The 27,372-nt window shown below is 38.4% G+C and overlaps 1 protein-coding gene across 8 annotated transcripts in view; it reads right to left on the bottom strand.

Moving 5' to 3' along the window:
* The window catches only part of ST3GAL4 (ST3 beta-galactoside alpha-2,3-sialyltransferase 4), a 434,440-nt gene that overhangs the window by 229,527 nt on the left and 177,541 nt on the right, over nt 1-27,372 (bottom strand). For 7 of the 8 annotated variants that reach the window (XM_033917742.1, XM_033917738.1, XM_033917746.1 and 4 more), the window contains one exon: nt 7,359-7,415. The exons of the other annotated variant lie outside the window; for it this stretch is intronic. The gene's annotated coding sequence lies outside the window, so the exon portion shown is untranslated. The remainder of the gene's footprint in view (nt 1-7,358; nt 7,416-27,372) is intronic. 8 annotated transcript variants of the gene reach the window in all.

Below are 27,372 nucleotides of genomic sequence, written 5' to 3' on the forward strand. Positions count from 1 at the left end.
ATTGGCACCAGAAGAACCACAACTTTCTCTATCTTGGGACACCAGCTTTGGAACAAACTTCCAATTTTTTTGCGCGTTGAACGTTCCTTAGAAAAATTTAAAAGCAAACTAAAAAGCTATCTTTATAAAGATGCATATGAAACCTAGATCAGGTAATCTCTTTGATTTTCTATTATCACTTTAGATCAAGTCTTTTATAAAAAATAAAAAAAAGTTACTTTTAGACCAAGTTTCTGTAAAACCTTTTAATATCCCTCCTGATGTTGTTCTTCCCTAAATGTTTTTTCTTTTTGGTTATTTTATTTTAAACAAATGTAATTTATCCTTGTATTCCTTATGTATCTTCAAATAACTATAGATAAGATTGTATGTTTTTATTGTTTAAATGATTATTTGTCCCCCCCAAAATTACTATTGTTAAACGCATTGAATTATTTGATATTGCGTTCAAATCAAAACCTTAATAAAACTTGAAACTTGAAACATGAAAACGAGAGACCTTGAAATAAGATTTTTTTTAAAAGAAAGATGTCTTCTGAACATGAGAGGTAGCCCAGCTCCTTGAAACATGGCAATAGTGGATATACTGTATGTCCTCTGTAGGCCCCTTTCTGTTCAGCAGAGTAATCATACAGAAACTCTCTTTTCCAGAAACAAGAGACCTGTGTCCCTTTGCCGCCACAAAAAGAGTTTTGTCTATTGCAAAGTAGTAAGCTGGTGCACGACGTCCTAAAAAAGCCAGGCTGTTTTCTTGCAAGGTAATATGAAACCCAGGCAGAATTCTGTTAATCAGCCCAGAGCATATGAAGCAAGCATGAGACAACACCATTTCACAACAAGGCTGCCTTCTTTCAGAGCATGAATTAAAGAATTCATTAACAAGGCTAAGCTCTTCTTACCTAGCCCAGCACATGAGAGGCTCAAGTTATTATTACAGCATTCAATTCATACCACAACCAACCATCCTGTGTGTCTAGATCCAATGTCCCAGTCCCCCCCAAAATTCACCAGGGTTTCCCTATTAGTTATGTGAGCATTGCACTGCCTCGTGGATTTATCCAGAGAAATTCTCTGCAGTCTGAAGCTTCATTTTGTGGGCTCTTGCCTACAGTGGAAATTGTGGATTAAAATCTCTCTCATGCATATTCACTGTGGATATCCCAAAAATTCAGATGCAGGACTGCCCCAAGCCAGAAATACACCCCATGTGACACGCCCCCTAGAGCAGGGATCCCCAACCACTGAGCCACGGACCAGTACCGGGCTGTGGACTGTGCTAAACCAAGCCACACAGAAATTTTAATTTTATTTACATTACAGGTAGTCCCCGGGTTCTAGCCAGCTCCCTCCTTCAAACCATACTTCTCTTCACAAAGCCACGATCAGCACTGCCCATGGCTGATCAAGAAGCCTTCCCTCTAGGCTTCCAGGTCAGCCATGGCCGCGTGTAGGAACCGCAGGTACAGCTTTGTGAAGAGAAGTGTGGCTTTGAGGAGGGAGCTGCGGGAGGGAGTCATGAACTTGGGACACAGAATAAAGGGAGGGAAGGACGAAGAGGGGCACGTTGGGACATATGAGAGAGGAGGTGTGTTGGGACACAGAAGGAAGGAGGGAGTACAAACTTCAGACAAAGTATGGAAAGAAGGAAGAAAGGAGGGATGAGGTAATAAACATGAGACACAGAATGGAGGGCAGGAGGGAGGGGAGCATAAACTTGGGCCACAGGATGGAAGAATGGAGGGAGTTAGGAAAAGAGATGCTGAGGTGGGGGGAGGGAATAGAAAGGGAGAATTGTTAGGCATGGGTTTCTGAGTGAGAGGGAAAGAGAGATGGTGCACATTAGGGAAATTAAGAAAGAGGAGAATTGTTGTGAATAGGAGGAGTGAGAATTATTGGACATGGTGGAAGAGGAGTGAAGAAGAGATGCATGGGAAAGGGAGAGATGAGAGGTAGAAATGTTGGATATGGTGGTGGTGGAGAGAGAACAGTGGGACAGATGGAAAGGGATGCAAAAGGGGCCTCAAGAAAGTGGAGAAGGTGGAAAGACTTTGGGAGAGGGAAAAAAAAGTTGCTCAGAGGGAAGGCTTCAGGGTTAGCCATGAGCGGTGTGGTGGGAGGGAGGTAGGAATGTTGGACATGGTGGTGGAGGCAATGGAGGGAGAGATGTGGCATGGTTTTAAAGAGAGGTGATAGAAGGAGAAATATTGGGTTTGGGGCTGGTGGGCAGGGATGAAAGATGCTGCACATGATAATAATAATAATAGAAATAAAGTGCATAATATAGGGAGCACTACAAGGATGTTCATACAACATTCCATGGGGTCATATCACTAATGCTTAATGTGGCCCAGAGATTGCAACTACACTCCCATCAGTCCAGTTCAAAAACATGTAAGGCCCAGTATTACAAGAATACATTTGAAATAAAATTTAACAGATCTCAAGGTCTCAAAGCACTCAGTATCTACAATATAATCAAAAGCTCATATCTCTCCAAATATTTATCAGAATCTGGGAGAGAGTGAGACCAGAAGGCTTTGAGCATGCGCAAATGCTTAAGGCCCAGCCCAGCACAGGCAAGAGGGAGGATCTCCGAAGCACCGCCCAGCAAGGCACAGCCAAGAGGGAGGATCTTCGGGTACCGGCACCGGCATGTCCTGTGCGTTGGTGCTGGTGCCGGTGCCAAATCGGGGTAAGGGATGTTATTTCGGTGCTCGGGGGGGATGTAGGATCGCGGGGAGGGGACGACGCGAGCAGGGGGGATGCCGGATCGCGGGGGGTGGCACTCGTAAATCAAGTCAAACTCGGTTTCCAAGGTGTCAATTTTGCGAATGTTTTGCTCGTCTTGCAAAACACTCGCAAACCGGTGCACTCGTAAACCGAGGTTTGACTGTATATCAATATGGATCACCTTGTGAAGGAGTGAAAGAATCCAAAAAGGAATATGGGAAGAAACAGGTAACCAATGATGTTGGAGGAAGAAGTGGGGTGATACAGTCAAAAAGAATCTGAATGAAGAAAGTAAGAAGAGACACAAACACGTGCAAGTTAGCTTTCTATATCAATGCTTTGCATCTAAGAAAGAATATGAAGAGAAACTTGCAGAAGAGGCAAAAATTCATAACAATTCTTTTAGGTACATCAGAAGCAGAAAACCTATGATGGAATCTATGGGACCGTTGGATGATCAAGGATCAAAAGGCGAGCTCAGGGAGGATAAGGCCATAGTGGAAAGACTGAATGAATTCTTTCCTTTGGTCTTTACGGAAGAATATGTAAGAGATCTATCTGAACCGGAAATGGTCTGTAGTACCTGAACATTGGAGGGTAGCCAATGTTAATTACTCATTTGTATATTCTGGTTCATTGTTGAAAGGGGCAGGGTATAGGGGAATAGGGGTCTGGTGGGGATGGGCTCTTGGGACTGGGGGGATAATCGCTGTATAGTTTTTTGTACAACTGTCTCTTCTGCTGTATTCATTGTCTTTTTCTGCCGTTTTCAATAAAAATTGTTTCTCACAAAAAAAGGGTTCTACAAGAGATCTGGAAAATTACAGACCGGTAAGCCTGACTTCAGTGCCAGGCAAAATGGTGGAAACAATTATAAAAAATAAAACTGTGGAACACAGACAGATCACAAAACAACAAAATCAAGACCAGATTGTTCCACAGTGAAATAAAGTCATTTAAGCATATGTGGACTAATTTTTGTTAATATTTTCTACTGTGGAAACCACCCCCCTCCACAGTCTTCTTTTGTTTTTGGAACACATAGACAAACATGATTTAATGAGACAGAGTCAGCATGGGTTCAGCCGAAGGAGTTCTTGCCTCACCAATTTGCTTGACTTCTTTGAAGGTGTGAATAAACGTGGATAAAGGTAAGCCAGTTGATGTAGTGTACCTAGGTTTTCAGAAAGCTTTTGATAAAGTTCTTCGTGAGAGGCTCCTGCGAAAATTAAAGAGTCATGGGATAGGTTGCAAAGTTCAGTTGTGGATTAGAAATTGGTTATCACATAGAAAACAGAGGGTAGGGTTAAATGGTCATTTTTCTCAATGGAAGAGAGTAAACAGTGAAGTGCTGTAGGAGTCTGTACTGGGACCGGTGCTATTTAACTTATTTATAAATGATCTGGAAATTGGAACAATGAGTGAGGTGATTAAATTTGCAGATGATACTAAACTGTTCAAAGTTGTTAAAACGCATGTGGATTGTGAAAAATTGCAGGCAGACCTAAGGAAATTGGGAGACTGGATGTCCAAGTGACAGGTGAAATTTAATGTGGACAAATGCAAAGTGATGCACATTGGGAAGAATAACTAAAATCACAGATACTGGAGCTAGGATCCACCTTGGTGGTTAGCGCCCAAGAAAAGGATCTGGGTGTCACTGTAGACAATAGGATGAAACCTTCCGCCCAAGGTAAGGAGGTGACCAAAAAAGCAAACAAGATGCTAGGAATGATTAAAAAAGGGATGGTTAACAAGACTAAGAATGTTATAATGTCTCTATATTACACCATGGTGCAACCTCACCTGAATTATTGCATTCAATTCTGGTCTCCCTATCTTAAGAAAGATATAGCAGCACTAGAAAAGGTTCAAAGAAGAGCGGCCAGATGATAAAGGGAATAGAACTCCTCTCGTACGAGATTTAAAAGGTTAGAGATCTTCAGCTTGGAAAAGAGACAGTTGAAGGGAGATATGATTGAAGCCTACAAAATCCTAAATGGAGTTGAACGAGTACAAGTGGATCAATTTTTCACTCCATCAAAAATTACAAAGACTAGGGAACACTTGATGAAGTTACAGGAAATACTTTTAAAACTAATTGGAGGAAATATTTTTTCACTCAGAGAATAGTTATTTTTTTATTTATCATATTTTCCAAAAACATATCAAGTATCCACTTGTACAGAAAGATGAAGTTAAGTAAAGAAACAAACAAACATTACAATTTGTAATAATATAAACAACCAATAAGAAATTAAAGCTTAACTTCAGCTCAAGTCCTCAATACAGGATCCAAGAACTCAAGTCCTCAATACAGGATCCAAGAAGTATATTCAGCGAGCAATTAGTAAAAACAATCAAAGAAAAAGAAGAAAACAGGAAATTCAATCAGCTGAAGGAAATGTTCAAACTAAACAATAAGCACTCATGCTATCCCTGCTTTCAGGCGAGCAGCCGACAAAAAGGTTGTCAGTTGGGGAGGGTCAAAGGAAACATATTTTTGCGTTTGATACTGTATCACACATTTGCATGGGTGACGGAGAAAAAAAGTTGCTCAAAGAGCAGTAACTCCCGGCTTTAAGATCAAAAATTCATGACGGCGTTTTTGTGTGTCTCGTGCCAGGTCTGGAAACATTTGTATTTTATATCCAAGAAATTCTTTTCATTTATTTTTGAAGAAAAGTCTAAGCAACCAGATTTTGTCTGGTGCTAAGGCTACTGTAAGGAGTCATGTTGCTGGTGTAGCCATTTTCCTGTCCGAACGTTTCAATATCGTTGAAATATTTAGTGGCTGCTGGTCATCTTGTGATTTTTGTAACTTTTGATGATGATGTTCTTCTTCTTCTTTTCGTATTGGCAAATAGTAAACCTGGGTAAATAGTGGCAACAATTCTTCTGAAATTCTAATACTTTCATCAAATAGCGTTTTAGCATATCTCTAGGAGACATTGTTGCTTCTCTAAGAAAGTTAATTAATCTGAGATTATTATTTCGAGAAAGGTTGTCCAAAGATTCCAATTTCCTTCTCAGATTTATGTTATCTCTCATTAGTGTTTCTGTAATCTGTTTAGAGGCAACATTTGAATTTTTAACGTCTTGTAAGTCAGTTTTAAGATTTTTAATATCAGTTTCATGGGTATTTAATTTTTGTTCCAGCAGAAACAATTGAGGCTTAATTGATTTGGTCAGATCTGCCACAAGATCCCAAATGGCATCCAAAGTTACCTCTCGAGGTTTCTCTAGTATAATAGATAGTTTCTCAGGATCAATTTTTGTATTCACTCCAACTGACCTCTCCTCCTGGTGGCGACTCTCCCGATCGCGGTTCACCCTCTGATTGATAGAAACCTCAGGCTCCACAGGACTCTCGTGCAGATGTAGGGAGTCCAGTTCCAAGCTCCCCTCTCTGATATCCTCCGGGGAGAAAAGCTCACCGCCTCCGATTGCTTTTCCACCCGTGGGGAGCTGGCAGTCCGAGGAAGAGGGGGAGGTGCGCTGGCGTCAGGGCTCAACATGATCTTCAGTCCCGGGGAAACCACCTCTGTCTCGCAACAGAGTGCCTCCAACGGGGGTGCTGATGCTGCCGACACTTCCTGCATCTGGCGCAGGAGCTCGTCAATACTGCCAAGCCTGGCTGGACCGGAACTTCGCGAGGCTCCAGCAGCACTGTGGTCCCTCCTTTTCGGCATTTCAAGAACAAACTTCTCTAAAAGCAGGAAAAGACAAATTGTCGCTCGAGCGTCTGTGCCAAAACGCTCAGCTGACCTTTCCATCCGCCATCTTGGATCCTCAGAGAATAGTTAAACTCTGGAATGCATTGCCAGAGGTTGTGGTAAGAGCGGATAGTGTAGCTGGTTTTAAGGGTTTGGACAATTTGCTGGAGGAAAAGTCCATCGTTATTGAGAAAGACATGGGGGAAGTGTGTACTAGTGACCTGGATTAGCTACTAGGCTTGATGGACCTTTGGTCTGACCCAGTAAGGCTATTCTTATGTAAATTTGCTAGTATATGAGAGATACAAACATTAATTATTTATTCTAAAATTTATATACCACTATTAACTATGTGGGTAATGTAAGGGTATATTCTTTATAAGCTTTCCCCCCTCCCTGTTTTTTTATGAGAAACAAAACTTTCTTTTCTTCATTAGCTACACCCATTTTAGCTTGTGACTGGGCATGTACAAAGGGGGGGGGACTGAATAAAGACACATCTCTTTTGCCATGTAATAGTCTGCATGTGTGTTCTTTTCTTCTTAATGAAATGCCCTCCCCCCCTTTTTTTGCATCGGTACCAGAGACGACAGAGTATGTGTGTAAGGCAGTATTAGGATCTGAACCTTTTCAGGTAACAAAATAAGTACCTAAAATATCAAATAAGTCAATTATTTAGACACACAATATACACACACACACACCTACATACATATACTTATTCCACTGTCTTTCAAAATTACCAACAGTGATTTACAACAAAATCCATGAATGTCACTTAATGCACTTACTTTTTACCTATGTATATATTATCTCCATTCAATTTTTAAGTCAGTTTCCATGCATAAAACACATTTCATACCCAAAATATCTAAATGAAAAATTAGTTACATTTGAATTCTCTCCACTTACCACAAAAAATGCTTCAGAGCGCAGACAGCTTTCGGTATTTCCTCTTTTGTGGCAGATCTTAATAAAAAAAAAAACCAACTAGATTATTTCTCATGAATTTTGCTCTGCTGAGGATTTTGGCTCTCAAGTGCAATGAGCTTTTTCTATATAAATATATTCCAGTACTTTCTCACAGGGAGATGCTCAGAACCCCAGCACTATAGGGAACAGCATTGGGAAATTACCAAGAGAACTGTGCAGCAATATATATATATATTTAATAGTTATTTATTTATATACCACTTATAGCCTAAGTGGTTTACATTCAGGTGCTTAACCATTTTTCCCTATCTGTCCTGGTGGGCTCACACTCTATCTAATATACCTGGGGCAATGGGGGCATTAAGTGACTTGCCCAGGGTCACAAGGAGCAGTGTGGGATTTGAACCCACAACTTCAGCTCTAACCACTGCACCACACTAATAGCATGCTCAATACTAATAGCAGTTCTGGTAGCCGTATCCTAAAAAAGATATAGCTGAATTAGAAAAGGTACAGAGAAAGGCAACAAAAATGATAAAAGGGATGGGATGACTTCCCTATGAGGAGAAGCTAAAGCGGCTAGGGCTCTTCAGCTTGGAGAAGAGATTGCTCAGGGATGATATGATAGAGGTCTATAAAATACTGGGCGGAGTGGAAAGGGTAGATACGCTTCAAGTTTATTAGGATTTTATATACCGCCTATCAAGGTTATCTAAGCGGTTTTTACAATCAGGTACTCAAGCATTTTCCCTCTCTGTCCTGGCGGGCTCACAATCTATCTAACGTACCTGGGGCTATGGAGGATTAAGTGACTTGCCCAGGGTCACAAGGAGCAGCGCGGGATTTGAACCCACAACCTCAGGGGGCTGAGGCTGTAGCTTCAACCACCGCACCACACACTCACTCTTTTCAAAAATACTAGGACTAGGGGGCATGTGATGAAGCTACTAAGTAGTACATTTAAAGCAAACTGAAGAAAATATTTATTCACACATAAATGATGAGGCCTTTCTACATGATTGGTGTGCAATTTTGAATATTAGAATCCTTTACATTAGGGATCAAAAAGACCAAGAATTCCAAAATGCAACGTGATCTAGAAGATTACAACAAAGGGAGTATTTACCCTTGGAGTAAACCTAGAGAATTTCAGAAAAGAAGGAAATTTTCATTCTTTAAAAATCAAGATCGTTTTTATCATACAAACCAAGGTAATCAAGGCCATCAAAGAAAAAACAAGGGAGATAGACAAGGTACTTCTGTTCCCATTATCCAGTCACCTAATGGTACCATCAATAATGGACCATCTACCTCGGGCACTCAAATGAGGAAAAGGATTAGGAGTGACTCAGATGAACTTTTTGTATCTCCACTTAAAAGCCCTATTATTCCTGCCTCTCATCTTGTTTCTCACACAGACTCTCATACAGATAATTTTTTAGAAAAAATATGGCCCGAAAAAGGGCCGATACAGCCAAACAACTACAGACCATTAATAAAACATCAGGGTCTGAATACACGAGGGGGTTATCAGTATTACCAACAAAACAGATATCCACAGCCTCAACAGTACCAAAACAGGTCTTTTTATTTGAACAGAGGAAGAGGCAGAGGCAGAGGAAGAAGCAGAGGCAGTGTAAGTTATTAAATAATTCTCAAATCATGCCATCCCAAAATCAAAATCAGAGAGAAGAAATTCCCATATTTAATATTTCTAAATTTAGTCTATCTCAAGTTCAAACAGATGTTCTACGTAAAGGTTTATCCTTTGTCCCATCAAGTCCATATGATTCATTTCAAACTAAAATTGATCTTTTTAGATTTCAAAGAAAACTTCAGATTATGCACTTTTTTTCAAATAGTCCATCTTATACAGACATGTCGGTTCTTAAACCTGTATCGAATTGGTTTCCTCCGGGCCCTATAGACCCACTTATTGAAGCTTTTCAATCATGTGTTACTCACGATATTGCCATTTTAGAAAAAGAGCACAAAAAGAAAATGTTCTTCAACCTTTCAAAAACAGAGCAATCTGCTATTAAAGAATTAAAAGGAAATACTGATATTGTTATCAAACCTGCTGATAAAGGTGGCGGTATTGTCATAATGGATCGTTTGTTATATATTTCTGAGGTAGAAAGACAAATTTTTGATCAAATATACTATGCACCTTTACAAATTGATCCTACCGAACAACTCAAAACGGAGATTGATTCTCTAGTCAAGATAGCAAAAGAAGCAGGGTATATTACTATGAAAGAGAGTGCTTTTTTGACTGTTGATTATCCCACTATTCCTACCAAAGATACACAAATCTAATACTAATCCTCCAGGTCGTCCTATTATCTCTGGAAATGGTTCCATCTTAGAACCTTTGTCAAAATTTGTAGATTTTTTTCTAAGACCATTTATTCCAGGCATTACATCATACATTAGAGATTCTTCACATATGATCAATATTATTGATGAATATGAAGGTTTGTTGAATGATATCATATTGGTTACTATGGATATCGAATCACTATATACAAACATTCCACAACTGTCTGCATTAGAAATCATTGAAAGAACACTTAGAAAAAGAGAAACACATAAAAGAATACCTAATCATTTTGTACTCACATTAGCAAGCATAGCATTAACAAATAATTATTTCTGTTTTCAAGGACAATTTTTTCAGCAGATTAAAGGTACAGCCATGGGATCATCCATGGCTCCGGACATTGCAAATCTCTATGTTGCGAATTTTGAGGATATCTTTTTACAAACACATCCTTTTCAAAACAATGTGGTGCTGTATAAAAGATATATTGATGATATTTTTATATTGTGGAGGGGAACAAATGAAGAACTTAATGATTTTCACCAATGGTTGAACACGTGTGATGAAAATCTGAAATTTAAGATGGAACATAACAGTGAATCCATTTCTTTTTTGGATATGAGAATTTTTAAAACGGTTTATGGTTTAAAAACTACCATTTTTAGAAAAGATACTGATAGGAATTCCTATCTGCATTTTACAAGTTTTCACAACAGGAGTCTTAAGAAGAATCTTCCTTTTTCACAATTTTTAAGGTTACGCAGACTCTGTACAGACATTGAAGAATTTGAAAAACAGGCTCCGGCTATGCGATACAATTTTATAGCCAGGGGATATCCAGAAAAATGTGTTGATGAATGTTACCAAAAAGCACTAACAAAACATAGAGATGACTTATTACATCAAGTTGCAGTCAGATCAAAACCTGAACTAGTGTGTACTCTGAGATTTTCATATCTTTCTAGTGATATACAGAATATCATTAGAAAAAATTGGCACATTCTACAGCCTCATGCTTGTTTCGAAAGTGTTAAACCAATAATAGCATATTCAAGAAATAGGAATCTAAGAGACATTTTAGTGCCTTCTGCTTTACCAGAATCCCCAGTTATCAACAATGATCCTGTGGGACACATACCTTGCGGACATTGCTCTGTATGTAAGCATAGTATGACGGTGACTAGTTATGAACATCCAGTGACTAGAGCTAAAATAAATCTGAAAGAATATAGCGACTGTCAGACATCTCAAGTGATTTATGCCATCATTTGTCCTTGTGATAAATGGTACATTGGTAAAACAAAACGGATGATTAAAACTAGATTAATAGAACATAGAAGCTGTATCAGTAGAAATGTACAATCTGCTCCAATCGTTGAACATTGGTATGATAAAGGACACTGCATTGCGGATTTAAAGTTTTTTGTTTTGAAAGTTGTTAAAACCAGGTGGAGAGGTGGTAATTCTGATAATTTCCTTATAAAGGAGGAACAACGTTTTATACATAATTTTAATACCATCAGTCCACATGGCCTTAACATAGATTTAGACTTGAGATCTTGTTTGTGAGCCCCATACTTGTAGATATTATCTATATTTTTTATTGATGAGGATTTTTTAGTTTTTAGTTTATATTATATTTTTATATTTTTCTTTTTTTCTTTTTTGTTTTATTATTTTTTATTGTTTTATTTTTTATCCCCCGTTTCTTATATTTTCTTACACACATATATATATACCTTTTTTCCACACGTTTTTATATTTTTTCCTATGTTCAGAACGTTTTTGTTTTGTTTTGATTCGTTCTTTTTGTGGTTATTTTTTCATTTTTTTCTTCATTTTGTGGTTATTTGTCCTCTTTGTGTTTATTTTTATGTCTTTTTCATAGTTTTTTCCCCTTTTTTTGAGAAGATCTTGGCTTGCTTTTTGTTCATAGGGCTTTTCTTTTGTTCCTTTACAGATACGGATGACGTCATCACGTTTTTCACGTCATCACGTTTTCTTCCGTTTTTCTATTTACTGCGTTTTTGCGACCTGGTCACTTTACAATTTTTCTTTACAGCCAGCATCTACACGACGGCGTTCTGGTAAGAGCTCTTTTTCTTCAGCTTTGTCCTTTATTTTTGATTTTAATTTTTGATTTTCATTAGTTCATTGGGTTGTGGTTTCATAGTTTTACTTTTTGTGCCAGGTTTTGAGCGACGGCGTTTTGGCAACCGTCCTTGTCCTCAGTTTTCTTTTTTCTTTTTATTTTCAGCTTTGTTTTTTATTTTTATTTTTATTAGTTTATCGAGCAGTTTCACCTTTTGACTCTTTGAACCATTCTTACCTTTTGACTCTTTGTGCCAGTATTTTAGCGACAGCGTTTTGACAACCATTCTCTTCTTTTCTTCAGTTTTAATTTTTAGTGTCTGTTGTTTTGAGATACTTCAGTTTTATATTTTATATTTTATATTAGTTCTTTTTTTGTCACATATCTTTTAATAGATGTACTATTTCCATTTTAGATTAATACAGTTTTCTAGAGTGGTCCATGCTAGAGGTTATTTACATCCAAAGATCTTTAAGGTACTGCAGTGTTCTTATATCTTCTTATATCTCATTTATTTTACTTAGTATGCTTGGGTGATTTACATTCTGTTTTAATATTGATTATTGCTTTTCTAGTTGTTCTTTTTTAATATTGGTTATTTCTAAGTATATTGTGAGACATCGGTTCAATGATTTTATAAAATACATTAAATAGTGTTTCTATTGTTTAAATACATTTTAATCCTTTGTGACTATTGATTTTTGTTAAATATATTTTTCTAGGGACAATATATATATATAGATTTTTTTACTTCATGAAATATAATATTTTGATTTCTAGTGATTATACATTGTTTATTTTTAATCTCCTTGGGATAATACATTTATTATTTTTTAATTACTTAATTAGTATTTGTTTTATTAACTTAATTAGTAATTATTATTTTTTAATTACTTGATTATTAATTTTTTGATTTGTTAATATATGGAATGTTTAAATTGTTTTACTGTGACATCTAGATTATGTTTGATTTTAATCATTGTTATGATTAATTTTTTATAATAATAGACTTAAATAATACATTATACATTATATATTGTTTCTATTGTTTATATACATTTTAATCCTTTGTGGCTATTGATTTCTACTCCATGAAATACAATATTTTGATTTCTATTGATTATACATTGTTTATTTTTAATCTCCTTGGGATAATACATTGATTTTTAATTACTTAATTATTGTTTTTTTAATTACTTAATTAGTAATTATTATCTTTTAATTACTTTATCATTAACTTTTGATTCATTAATATATGGAATGTTCAAATTGTTTTGTTGTGACATCTAGATTATGTTTGATTTTAATTATTATTATGATTTATTTGATATTTATTTGATAAATTTATACGATATTAGTTATTTATACATTTGTATTAAAATATATGGTTGCTTGCATGTGTTTATGAGATTTTTTTTATATGCAAATTGTTGTTTCTTTCTTCTTTTTTAATATATTCTTAAAATGTTTTTAATGTATGTATTTAATATTCTTATTAGTATATATTATGTTCATTGTAGTGTTCATATGGCTCTATATGCGTTTATATGATTTTATACATTATCTATAGACTCCTGACGCAGGCCGTAGGGCCGAAACATGTACATGTCGGGTCGAGTATTTTTGGAAGAATAAAGAATAACCTGATTGTCCAGATGAGTTGAAAGACATCTTTATTTGGTGTACCTTTTTATTGGACAATTCCACTTGTTTTCACTGTTCTATCCTTTGTGGATTTGTTTCCCCTGTGTTTTGCGTGCGCGCAATATTTATTCACACAACATGTAATTAAATTCTGTAATTCATTGCCAAAGAATGTGGTGAAATCAGTTAGCTTAGCAGGGTTTAAAAAAGGTTTGGATAATTTCCTAAAAGAGAAGTCCATAGACCATTATTGAGATGGCTCGGGGAAATCCTCTGCTGATTCCTAGGATAAGCATCACAAAATCTGTTTTACTACTTGGGATCTAGCTAGGTACTTGAGACCTGGGTTGGCCACTTTTGGAAACAGGATCCTGGGCTTGATGGACCTTTGTTTTGTCCCAGCATGCCAATTCTTATGTTCTTATGATTTTTCTATATATTATTTGTGATTTATAAAATGACAAGTGTACAGAATATTGTTTCTTTATATACTTTAATAAAATGATTTCAATTTAAAATCATAACTATTCGATGTTTGTGCAGATGGGAATCAGAAAGAGTTTGTGAGTACGGACAATGTAATGTAATGTAATGTAATTTATTTCTTATATACCGCTACATCCGTTAGGTTCTAAGCGGTTTGAAGAAAATATACATTAAGATTATAAATGAGAAGTAAGAAGGTACTTAAAAAATTCCCTTACTGTCCCGAAGGCTCACAATCTAACTAAAGTACCTGGAAACTAATAAAGAAGAGAAAATAAAGATGGTTGAAAAAAGAAAAATTCTATGTGAATTTATAGGATGGAAATTAAACTGACAGTGAAGAAATGTATGAAAAATACATATGGAATTCAGTTAGAGAGGGTAGGTTACAATCTATTTATGGTATTTGTTTAATTGGAAGGTGTTAAGGTGGGTAATTTGGGGGAAGGTTATCTGAAGGTAGGTGAATCTTCTGGAGGTAAAAGAGGAGGGGTTAAGATATTTGGATGAATTTTTTGAAAAGCAGGGTTTTGATTTCTTTTCTGAATGAACTCGTGGGGAAGGGGTGGGGACGGGGACTGAGCTCGTGCAGATGGGGTGGGGATGAGGATGGGGCAGGGAAGGAGCTCACGGGAACGGGAGCAAAGTTTGTCCCTGTGTCATTCTCTAGCTATGAGTCTTTTCTCATTTTCAATTGTATATTTATCACCCTAGAATTGCCCCTTTTCTGCCTTATGCATAATAGATAAGACTTCCTGTTTTGTACCTATCCCTCACCAACTCTTATCCACCTTCCCACAATACTCATCCTCTCACCATTCCCAGATCCTTCCCCATCAATCATCTGCTTCCTCCCTTTCTTTCTTCCATTTCCTACTTTCTACCTAACTTTCCATTTCTACACTTTCACCTTCTCCCCGACTCCAATTTCCACACTCTCCCACCCTCATCCTCTTCATAAGTTGTTATTAACGGTATATATGTGCTTGCACAATTTGGCCCCCAAATGTTTAATTGAGAGTATTTTGCCACATGTCCTGTCTCGTCAACTATGGTCTGCTGGGTTGGTAGAATTACATATTCCACCTGTTAAAGACCTTAGACTGGCAGTGTCCAGGGATAGCACATTTTGTTGTATGGACCCGCCTTTAAAGTTTCAATTAGACCTGTTTATTTGGATAACTTTTCTGCTTGATAATGGCACTTTTCTTCCATCTGGAAGTCATATTATTGTAACTCCAATTCCCAAGGATCCTAAAGGATTTGTATCCTTAGTGGCTAATTATAGGCTCATCTCGTCAATCCCATTCTTTATAAAAATTATGGAAGGTTTAGTAAATAACCAATTGTTGAATTCTTTGGAACACTTCTCCATTTTGCATGGATCACAGTCAGGATTTAGACCAACATATAGTAGAGACAGTTTTAGCATCACTGGTGGATAATTTATGTAATCTTTTTAGTAAGGGTGCTAGTGCCCTGATCTTATAAACTGGACCTAAGCAGTGCATTTGACCTTGTCAATCATGATAAACTATTAGAATGTCTGGATACTATAAGCATACATGGCCAGGTTTTGAAATGGTTTGAAGGCTTTCTTAAATCTAGAACTTACCAAGTAAAGCTTCATAATGAGTTTTCAAAAAGCTGGAGTAACCCTTGTGGAGTACCCCAGGGGTCTCCTTTGTCTCCATTGCTTTTTAACATTTATTTGGCCTCTTTAGGCAATAGATTCTCTCATTACAAAATTAAATTATTTAGCTATGCAGACAACATCGCTGTTTTAATTCCTATACATACTTCTTTTTCTCAAATCAATCAAACTTTTATAGAGATTCTTCAGACAATTGAATTTTGGATGACAGAATTCAAAATGAAAATTAATACAGAAAAAGAATTTTTTTTTTTTTTTTTGCATCACCAAATTTAAAAGAAGATGTTACATCTATTGCTTTAAATGACAAAGTCTATAGCATCCAGCCAACCATAAAGATACTTGGTGTAATTCTAGACTGAACCCTTCCCATGAAAAATCAGGTTGACTCGTTGGTTCAAAAGGGTTTCTATACTCTATGGAAACTAAGAACTATTAGAGCATATTTTGATATTAACTCCTTTCAAATGTTAGTTAAATCATTGGTCTTTAGTCAGCTGGATTATTGTAACATCATTCATCTTGCTGGTGCTCAAAAAAATCTTCAAAGACTGCGCATAACTCAGAATGCAGCAGTTAGACTCATTTTTGATTTAAAGAAGTATGACTATGTCACCGATTTCTATCGTCGATTGCATTGGCTTCCGATTGAAGCACGGGTTAAATTTAAGTTTGGCTGTATTTGTTTTAAGGCATTACAGGTCTAATCCCAGAGTAGCTTATAGAATCTTTCATTATTACAAATTCCAAACATTCTAGAAAATCTCATTCACTATTTTCGTTTCCTTCTGCAAAGGGATGCAAATATAAGAAATTCTAGGAACGATTGCTGTCCTTTCAGGCAGCTTCATGGATTAGGGATCTGACTCACATATTTACACTTTCAAACTCGTATCAACAATTTCAACGTGCTTTAAAGATGCATCTTTTTATTTTAGATATTGGATGTTTATTCATTTGTATTGCTAATCTCTGTGAAGCACATAGAACTTAATGGTCTTTGTGGTATACAAGTGAGTTCTTATGTTTTATGTTTAGAATGGAATAAGCTGGGGGTGCGCTAGCGAGCCAGATAGGAGATGGCAGCATAACTGCAGAGCTCCGGCTGCACAATTACCAAATCGACATAATCGCTTCATCAAAACTCTCTTTTTTGAGAGGTTAAAACATCTACTTAGTTCTGTAACGACATGGCTTCTTCGAAAGTAGGCAAACGGCACAAGCCTGACCCACCGTCTCCTAAAAAGCCGTCGGATGAAAGCAAAGAAGACGACAGCCCGAAGGCCATATTGGCTGCGCTTAAGACCCTACGCTCTATGCTAGCGGATGTTCAGATTGATGTCACGGAGATTAAATCCGACATAGCCGACATGAGGGAATATGTGGCACAGTTCCAGCAAAGACTACAATCAGTAAAAGATAAACAAGCTACTCAGAAGACAATTACAAATCAAAAATTGCAATTACAAGTCAAAAAGATTCCTCAACTTGAACGGGAATTGGAAGAAGCGAATTTAAGATCCCGCTGAAATAATCTGAGAATATTAGGGATCCCGGAAGGAACTGAATCTACTAATATGATTAAATACCTGGAAACCTTCATTCCAAAGATTCTAGATATGCAGTTCGACAAACCATTGGAGATCGACCGTGCTCACAGAGTTCCTTCACATATGCTCACGAATGCTCGATATCCACGCCTGATTGTACTTCGGCTACTTCGGTTCAGCCAAATACCTGAAATCATGGCACACGCGAAGGTGAAATCTTCTTTAAAGCTTGATGGATATAATATCCTATTCGGCCTGATCTGATCAAAAGAACCGCTCAGCTTCGCAAACAAATGTTAACATATCGCCCCAAGTTAAAGGAACTTAATGCCAAATATGGTATGATGTACCCGGCGCGAATGGGGGTAACTCTAAATAATACTACTAAAGACTTCACAGATCCCATCGCGCTCGCTGACTTCATAGAGGAGATGCGACCCTCACCCATTGATGTAGTGTGAAAGCCATGTGATTTGCTATATTTCGCTAATGCCATGTACTTTCGATACTATCAACTAGCTCATTCTCACCGGCTCTGCAGAAATACTCTACGGTATGACTTACTGGAAAACCTTCCTCTTTCACCGGCCTTGTTGATATGATTACGTGGACTTCTATTCTCACCATTTTTACACTATACCTTGGTTTGTAAAGTATTTTTTGTGCTTCTGTTCTATCCTCTATCTCGAGCGCCATTCCAGGGACAAAGTTTTGGCAGACATCATGGCGCCTTCACTGCCTTCAGGAAGATGAGACACGTGGCGGCTGGGGCAAAAATTCAGCACCATGTGAGCTAACTGTACACAGCGTTTGTTAACATCGGGAGAACCCGCTATATATACACAGATCTTAAATGTGCTGTGCTTCAAATCTCATGCCTGGACAACTGCGCTGCTCACCTTTCTGAGTTCTCCCTGTTTGCTCAATATTACCATGATGTGGCCTGCTGTATACGGCATGTCTTACTCTCATATTCCATTGCTCCGTGACTACTGTGACTACTGACTTGAATGTTTAGCCTTGATAGAAGTGTTTCGAGTATTCCTTTTATTGTCAGTCATACGTTTGCTTCCAACTAATTTGATGCATTGAGATTACTTTTCATTGTTTATTAGATAACCCAGTGGCATTATCATATGATACTGTGCTATTTGGTATGGCAATGGGAGCAAAAAGTCAGATTTCTACAAACAATAACAAATTATTACTCATAATGACTGGTGTTGCCATTCAACAAATTACGTATAATTGGAAAAACTGGAGTAGATTAAATTATAATTTTTGGTGGATTTCCTTATGTCATATGTTTAAAATGGAGAGATTTCTGGCAATTCAGCGGGGTAGTTTCAAGAAATTTCAAGATGTTTGGGAGCCATTAACAAAGTATTGTACTGATTAGATGAAATTTTCTTTTCCCTTAAATTTACAAGTTCAATTGTGAGGGAAGGGAGGGTGAATTTTATAGTTATGTATTGTATAAGTATGGATTATTTGATAGGTAATGGGGGAAGGGTGGGAGTTAAGTATTTATCACTGTTACCATTGATGATTATTAAGTAATATAGATATTGTTAATTTGTTTGGACATTTTATCACACTTATTGTAAGTTTGAAAATGAATAAAGAATTTTTAAAAAAAAGATATTACTTTTCATATTTTACATTACATCACTGCAATAGTCATCAAGTTACTTATGTTTAATGCATATCTCCATCATCACCTTTCTCTATGGGTTTCCTACTTGCTAATACCTTAACCTCCAATAGACAGATGTCTTAAGTTTATTCTTCTATTGTATTACATGTCCCTACAGTTCTTATATCTAGATTTGTTATTCTTCTGCCCCTTCGTTATGCCATATTACCGTAATCTCCGTAATACCCTACCTAACATCACACTAATTTACAATAGATAGATGTCTTAAGTTTATTCTTCTATTGTATATCACATCACTATGATTATTGTTACCTGATTTGTCATTTTCTGCTCTTCTTCGCTATCATATTTATTTCAACAATACCCTGATTGTTATCACACTTGCTTACAATAGATAGATGTCTTAAGTTTATTCTTCTATTGTATATCACATCCCTATAATTCATAGTATATGTTTGGTTCATTCACTGCTCCTTCTTTATACCATTTCAATCTTTGCAATACCCTACTTAAGTTTATTCTTCTAATGTATATCACATCATTACGATTAATATTTCCAGATTTGTTGTTTTTCTGCTCTCTCTTACTACCATACAGATTTCTGAAATGCCCTACCTGATATTACATTTGCTCACAATAGGTGGATGTCTTAAGTTATTCTTATAATGTATATCACATCCATTCAATTCATATTGCAACAGCCTTTACCTACCTTGCCCAAACACTATGATAAAGCAACTACAGACCATCCAGAACACAGCTATCAGACTTATATACTCGCTCAGCAAATTTGACCACGTCACCCCCGCCTATGTAGACTCTCACTGGCTTTCGATAAAAGCTATTTGCTTATAAATAAAACTCTATTGCTTATTTTTCAAAGTAACCCATGGTATGGCCCCCAGTTACCTAAACAACCGCCTTCACCGCTACCGATTACCCAGATCAAGAAGAACTCAGAACCTTTTCACCTTCCCCCCCTCATAATGGTACCCGACGTAAGAAACTACGACAGCCTTCTAGCAACACAGGCAGCGAAAATTGACCCCACCATCACCAAACTGATGATCAAAACAACAGACATCAAAGTGTTTCGAAAAGAAATCAAAACATTTCTCTTCAAAAAACACGTCCTTACCCACTATTCCCCTCCCCAATCGCACATGCAATCTCCCCAGTAAATAACACATTAGTCAACCCTCAAACCTCTTATATCAAAAACATCCAGACTCCTAAATAAGCATCTCCCTCAGGTATCCATTTAACCTATTCCTAAATAAGCATCTCCCATAGGTACCCATTTAACCTATTCCTTCAATGTTAGGTATCCTTCTTAAGTTACCTAGATTGTTTTCCCCACAGTACCCTGTAACTACTTGAACCCTGTTAAGTTATTCTATCGATAAATCCAGATATCTTATAACTGTACTTCTATACCACAACATGTAATCTACTCGAAGCGATGTTATGTAATTCTCTCGGTAATGTCCTGATCTCTTTTAACTGTAATCCGCTTAGAACCGCAAGGCACAGGCGGAATAGAAATCGCAAATGTAATGTAATGTAATGTATTATTTTTCTGTTCTTTATACCAGGGTATAAAAATTATGCTATGCCTTCCTTGCTGGCATATTTAATCACAATAGATAGATGTCTTCAGTTTATTCTTCTGTTGTGTATCACATGTCTACAATTTATATCACTTGGTTTGTTAATTTTCTGCTCCTTCTCTATATCTTACTAATCTCTGCAACACCCTACCTGTGGACGCATTAGTTTACAATAGATAGATGTATTAAGTTTATTCTTCTATTGTATATCACATCAATATAATTCATATTGACTGGTTTATTATTTTCTGCTCTTTATACTACCATTTAAAATTCCGTTATGCCTGCTATTACATTTGATTACAATAGATAGATGTCTTAAGCTTATTCTTCTATTGTGTATCACATATTTACAATTTATATCACCTGGTTTGTTAATTTTCAACTCCCTCGCTTGACTCATATTAATCTCTGCATTACCCTACCTGTTGATGCATTTGTTTACAATGGATAGATGCCTTTAGTTTATTCTTCTGTTATTTGTCACCTCATTGCAATCAATGTTATCTGATTTGTTATTTTTCTGCTCTTTCTCATTACCTTGTAAATCTCTGCAATGCCATACCTGATGTCACATTTGCTCACAATGGATAGATGTCTTAAGTTTATTCTTCTATTGTGCATCACATCAATACAATTCATTGCCTGGTTTTTATTTTTCTGCTTTTTCTCACTACTATGTAAAACTCTGTAATACTTTATTTGCTGTCACATTTGTTTACAATAGATAGATGTCTTAAGTTTATTCTTCTTTTTTTTTTTTTTTTTTAAATTGTCTTTATTAGCAAATGCAAAGGGAACAAACCAGGTAATATTTTATAGGTATGTGATATATAGAAGAATAAACTTGTTTTGACCCTGGTTGAAGTTTATTCTTCTATTGTATATCATATACCTATAAAATATTACCTGGTTTGTTATTTTTCTGCTACTTTTCCATACCATATCAATTTCTGCAATACCATATCTGTTGATTCATTTGGTTACCATAGATAGTTGCCTTCAGTTTATTCTTTTAAGCTATATCTTATCCGTACCGTTAATATTGCCTGGTTTGTTGTTTTTCTACTTTTTCTCACTGCCTTCTAAATATCTCCATTATTACATCTTCTTCTATTGTAGGTCACATTATTACAATACATATTACCTGTTTTGTTATTTTGATTGAATATGAATGATGTATCATATTTCCCATATCTTTTTTTTTATATTGCATTACCACTTCTGTCTTTCTAAGGTCTATTGCTATACTGCTTCTCTATAGAAACATAGAAACATAGAAATTGACGGCAGATAAGGGCCTCGGCCCATCTAGTCTGCCCACCCCAATGACCCTCCCCTACCTTTCTCTGTGAATAGATCCCATGTGTCTATCCCATTTGGCCTTAAAATCAGGCACGCTGCTGGCCTCAATAACCTGAAGTGGAAGACTATTCCAGCGATCAACCACCCTTTCAGTGAAAAAGAATTTCCTGGTGTCCCCGTGCAGTTTCCCGCCCCTGATTTTCCACGGATGGCCCCTTGTTGCCGCGGGACCCTTGAAAAAGAAGATATCTTCTTCCACCTCGATGCGGCCCGTGAGATACTTGAATGTCTCGATCATGTCACCCCTCTCTCTGCGTTCCTCGAGTGAGTACAGCTGCAACTTATCCAGCCGTTCCTCGTACAGGAGATCCTTGAGTCCCGAGACCATCCGGGTGGCCATTCTCTGGACCGACTCCAGTCTCAGCACATCCTTACGGTAATGCGACCTCCAGAATTGCACACAGTATTCCAGGTGGGGCCTCACCATGGATCTATACAATGGCATAATGACTTCAGGCTTACGGCTGACGAAACTACTGCATATGCAACCTATGATTTGCCTTGCCTTGGATGAAGCTTGCTCCACTTGATTGACAGTCTTCATGTTCTCACTGACGATCACCCCTAAGTCTTGTTCTGCTTCAGTTCTTGTTAGGATCTCGCCATTAAGGGTGTAAGTCTTGCATGGATTTTGGCTGCCCAGGTGCATGACTTTGCATTTTTTGGCATTGAAGCTAAGTTGCCAGGACCTAGACCAGCGCTCCAGTAGGAGTAGGTCGTGCATCATGTTGTCGGACATTGAATTTATGTCTGTTGTGCTTTTGCCCACTACATTGCTTAGTTTGGTGTCATCGGTGAATAATGTTATTTTACCTTGCAGCCCTTCTGCCAAGTCTCTTATAAAGATGTTGAATAGGATCGGGCCCAGGACTGAGCCCTGCGGCACTCCACTGATTACCTCCGTCATTTCGGAGGGGGCGCCGTTCACCACTACCCTCTGAAGCCTACCTCCAAGCCAGTTCCCAACCCATTTCGTCAATGTGTCGCCCAATCCTATAGAACTCATCTTGCTCAGCAACCTGCGGTGTGGTACGCTATCGAATGCTTTACTGAAGTCCAGGTATACGATGTCCAGGGACTCCCCAACATCCAGCTTTCTCGTCACCCAAAGAAGCTGATCAGATTGGATTGGCAGGATCTTCCCTTAGTAAATCCATGTTGACGGGGATCCCGTAGATTCTCCTCGTTCAGGATCGTATCCCCTTAGCGTTTGATTAGAGTTTCCATTAGTTTGCACACTATTGATGTGAGACTCACCGGTCTGTAGTTTGCTGTCTCCATCTTGGAGCCGTTCTTGTGGAATGGAATGACGTTAGCCGTCTTCCAGTCCAATGGGACGTTACCCGTACTAAGGGAGAGATTGAAGAGCGCAGATAGCGGTTTCACCAAGACATCGCACAACTCCCTGAGAACCCTGGGGTGTAGGTTGTCAGGCCCCATTGCCTTGTTAACCTTAAGCTTTGACAGCTCGCAGTAGACACCGCTGGGTGTAAACTCAAAATTACTAAACGGGTCATCTGCGTCAACCCTTGTCTGTAGCTGAGGGCCAAGTCCTGGCGCCTCACGGGTGAAGCCTGAGCAGAAGTATTCATTTAACAGTTGGGCTTTTTCCGAGTCCGCTTCTACATAGTCTCCGTCTGGTTTCCTAAGATGTATTATCCTGCCTGAGTTCTTATTTCTGTCACTGATATACCTGAAGAAGGATTTATCTCCTTTCTGGATGTTCTTCGCTAGAGACTCCTCCATGCGGAATTTGGCCTCCTTAACTGCTGTTTTGACGGCTTTTGACTTGGCCAGATAGACTTCCCTAGAGTCCTGTTTCCCTGATTGTTTGTAAGAGATGAATGTTTTTTTCTTCTCCTTGATGAGGTCCGAAATCTCCACAGAGAACCACTGTGGCTTATTGTTCCTTCGCCGTTTACTTACTGATTTAACATAGCTGTTTGTTGCTTCTTGTATGGTGGCTTTCAAAGTTGACCACATTTCTTCCACGTTATCGGTTTCTGCTTGGCTTTGTAGCGCCTGGTGAACGAAGTCTCCCATTTCTTTGAAGTTTGTGTCCTTGAATTTGAGGACCTTGGTCAGTGTAGTAGATTTAGTGAAACCTTTCCTGAGATCGAACCATACCATGTTGTGGTCACTGGAGGCCAATGTGTCGCCCACTGAGACCTCTGTGACACTTTCTCCATTGGTAAGTATCAGGTCCAGTATTGCCTGATCCCTTGTTGGTTCCAACACCAGTTGCCTGAGTCTTGCTCCCTTCATAGAGTTTAATAGCCTCCTGCTGCTGCCGGAAGCAGAGGAAAGCATGTCCCAATCCACATCAGGCATGTTGAAGTCACCTAACAATACTGTGTCCCACGCAAGGTGATATTCTCTATATCTCCGATTAATTCCATATCTAGATCATCCTGTTGTCTTGGGGGTCTGTATATTACGCCAAGATACAGGCATTTGTCCTTCCCTCTGGCCAAATTTACCCAAAGGGATTCCCCAGTGTAGTGGACATCTGTGATTCTGGTGACCTTAATGTCATCTTTAGTATATAATGCTACACCTCCTCCCATTTTGCCTTCCCTGTCCCGGCGAAGCAAGTTGTAACCCGGTATGACCATGTCCCACCCGTGGGAGTCCGTGAGCCAGGTCTCAGATATCGCCACCACATCCAGGTCGGCATCTACTTTGTGCCATCTACTTTGCTGTAATGAAATGCCTAGGGATCTGTCTGCTTCTATTAGATTGTTGTCTTAAGTATACTTCTACTATTTTATATTACACTGTTGCTATTGTCACTACATGATTTCTTGCTATAATCTACCTGGTGATGCTTATGCTTACAATGGATTGCTATCCTCTGCTTATACTTCTTATATTGTATTATATCATCCTGACCTTCCCCATAGGCCCTGGTGTGTTACTGTATTCTCTTCTCCTTATATAAGTATCTGCACTATTTTGTCAGGTGCTCCATGTACTTGTAATGGATTGATGCCGGGAAATGCTACACATACCCTACATCATACCACTGCAAATGACGACACATTGTTTGTTGTATTCCTATACTTTCCTATAACTATATATTATTCTGCAATAATGCTTCTGTGCTGTCTCTGCTTCATATAGATGGATGTCTTTAATTATTCTTTTTCTTTTTCATTGTCTACTAGCCTTTGCCATCATAAGGATTAATGTGTCCCTGTGCTTTTATATAATCATATAATTTTCTGTATTGTTTTTCCTGATGACATCTTTACTTAATATAGCTTGAGATGGATGTACTTGTTAATTCTCTTTATGCGTTCTGCTGGGGGTGGCCGGTTTCTATTACTGATGTTGCTGATGTTACTGATGTTGCTGATGATGCTGATGTTTCTGTAATACTTAACATAGCTGTTATATTTTGATTTCATGCCTGTTGTATGACCTGATACTCCATTTGGCGATTATTACCTATTCAAATTGTATTAAGCAGCCGTGAGGTAGTTGTGCTGCTTCCTATTGTGGCGGGGCCGGGGGTAAGCCTAGCGCTGGCAACCCGGCTCCCGCCCCAGGCGTAAGGACGGAGTGCTCCCAGGAGGACTCCCACTGGATAAGCAGTAGAATAATTAGTGGAGACTGCGTTCTTGGTAAAGTTCAGCTTTTATCTTTATTACCCCTAGTTCACAGCACTAGGGTTCCAGTAGTCCCTCTGGTCTGAGGAGACTTAAAACAAAACATACTTTCATAAGGTTTCTTCCTTACAATACAGTCCAGCCTGCTGCCCAGGCAGAAAAGCCAAAAAAATAACCAAAACATTTTCTCCTTAGTTTTGCTCCTTTTGTTTGGAAATACTTCAGGAAGCTCTGTGACCTAACCCACCCGAAGTCCAATGCCCCCCCCCCCCCCCCCCACACTACCCTATGCTCCTGGGTAGGGCTAGGGAACTTTATATAACCCAACCTTTTATGACTGGTGTAAGTCCCCTCCCGAAAGTTCCCTGCTTCAGGGTTACACAATGTCAGGTCTCTGAGTTCCGTTACACTTCTCGGGGAAGTTAATTAAAGGTTCTCACCTCCTTCCCTTTATCTACACGGCCTGCCTCTCAAGCTCTAAGTGATTCATTCACACATGCTCACAGTTCTGCTACGGGAGAAAGAACGCTACACAAAGATACATTCACTTTCATTCCCCTCCCCCATTCATACCTTGTTAACTGTGATTCTCCAGGAGATCCCATACTGCGAGACTGCACTCCATCTCACTGCTTTCAGATAGCTCTCCCTCTAATTCCATTAGGGAATCTCCGCTTTCTGAGACAGGGTAAGAACTCCCTTCAGGGACAGCTAACGGCCAGCCCTGCCCTGGAAGTCTTTCTACTCCCCTGCACTTCTGCTTAGGAGTCAGAAGTCTGTTAGCTCGGGAGGGTTGTAAGACCAGCTGTGCTTTAGCTAGGGTCTGGGACAGAGACCTCCTAGCAGGCTCTTTCATGCTTAGCACGGAATGTCTCTCTCCTGCATTTCTCCCTACAGTCTTCTTCCGAGTGTTCTCCCCTGCAGTCTTCTTACCAATCTCCTCCCCAGTGTTTCCACCTGTGCTCATTTTATGCTGTAAGCCTAATCCCACTCTCCCTCTGGGTTCGTCCTGCTTGCTAGCCACACCCCTCTCATTAACCATGCCTGTGCTGGTTTTCTTTACTAGAGGTTTTGTTAGAGATTTGCCCAAGGTATTATAAAAGGGATTATAGTGCCCTAAACCAGATGTTATGGTTTCTGCCCTTCTCTCTCTGCCTTGCCCTGACTCTTGGTGATAGGTACAGGATTATTAGGCAGCTTCCTGGGCTTAGGAATAGGGGCCAGCCTTTGCAAGGCAGGGTTTAAAGCTGGGTTTAAACTGCTGACAGGCTCTTCCCTGTCACACTATGTACTTGTTTCCCACAGAGATTGTTTATCATATATCCGTTTAGTTTTGAAGAACGGAATATGGTATATTGGCACAGACGTATTCTTTTTTCCAGACATGGTTTATTTGAGCAACTATGTTCGACGGGTTCACGGGGGCTGCAGATGACTAATTATCATGACTTCTTAATTATATGTCGCTGAAACTACTTTCCTTAAATGTAAAAGGTTTTAATAACCCAATCAAATGGAAAAAAATTCTTACTTATGTCTCTCGGAAATCTCCAGATATAATACTGTTTCAGGAAACGCATTTGACAGCTGCAGAAAACCTTAAGTTAAAGACTAGTTGGGCCAGGGAGGTTTATTATTCGCCAGCCACCAAAAAGAGAAATGGTACTGCTATTCTAGTTCGAAATAATCCTGGTCTTCAAATTCTAAATCATAAAAATGATACGGAAGGACGCTGGAATATGATAACGATTCAATTAAAGAATCACATGCTTTCAATTTTCAATATATATGCACTTAACATTGATGACCCACTCTTCTTTGATAATCTTACATCAGTAGCGCTTGCTGAGTCCTCTCATGCTTATATATTGGCAGGAGATTTCAATTTGGCCTTTGAACCCTCCATTGATAGGAAGTCCACTGTAACGTACAAAATAACCAGAGCTTGGCACAGCTTACATAACATGCTATCTCATTTGGATTTGATTGATACTTGGAGAT

Source organism: Geotrypetes seraphini, chromosome 13, assembly GCF_902459505.1.
Source record: "Geotrypetes seraphini chromosome 13, aGeoSer1.1, whole genome shotgun sequence".
Lineage (NCBI taxonomy): Eukaryota > Metazoa > Chordata > Amphibia > Gymnophiona > Dermophiidae > Geotrypetes > Geotrypetes seraphini.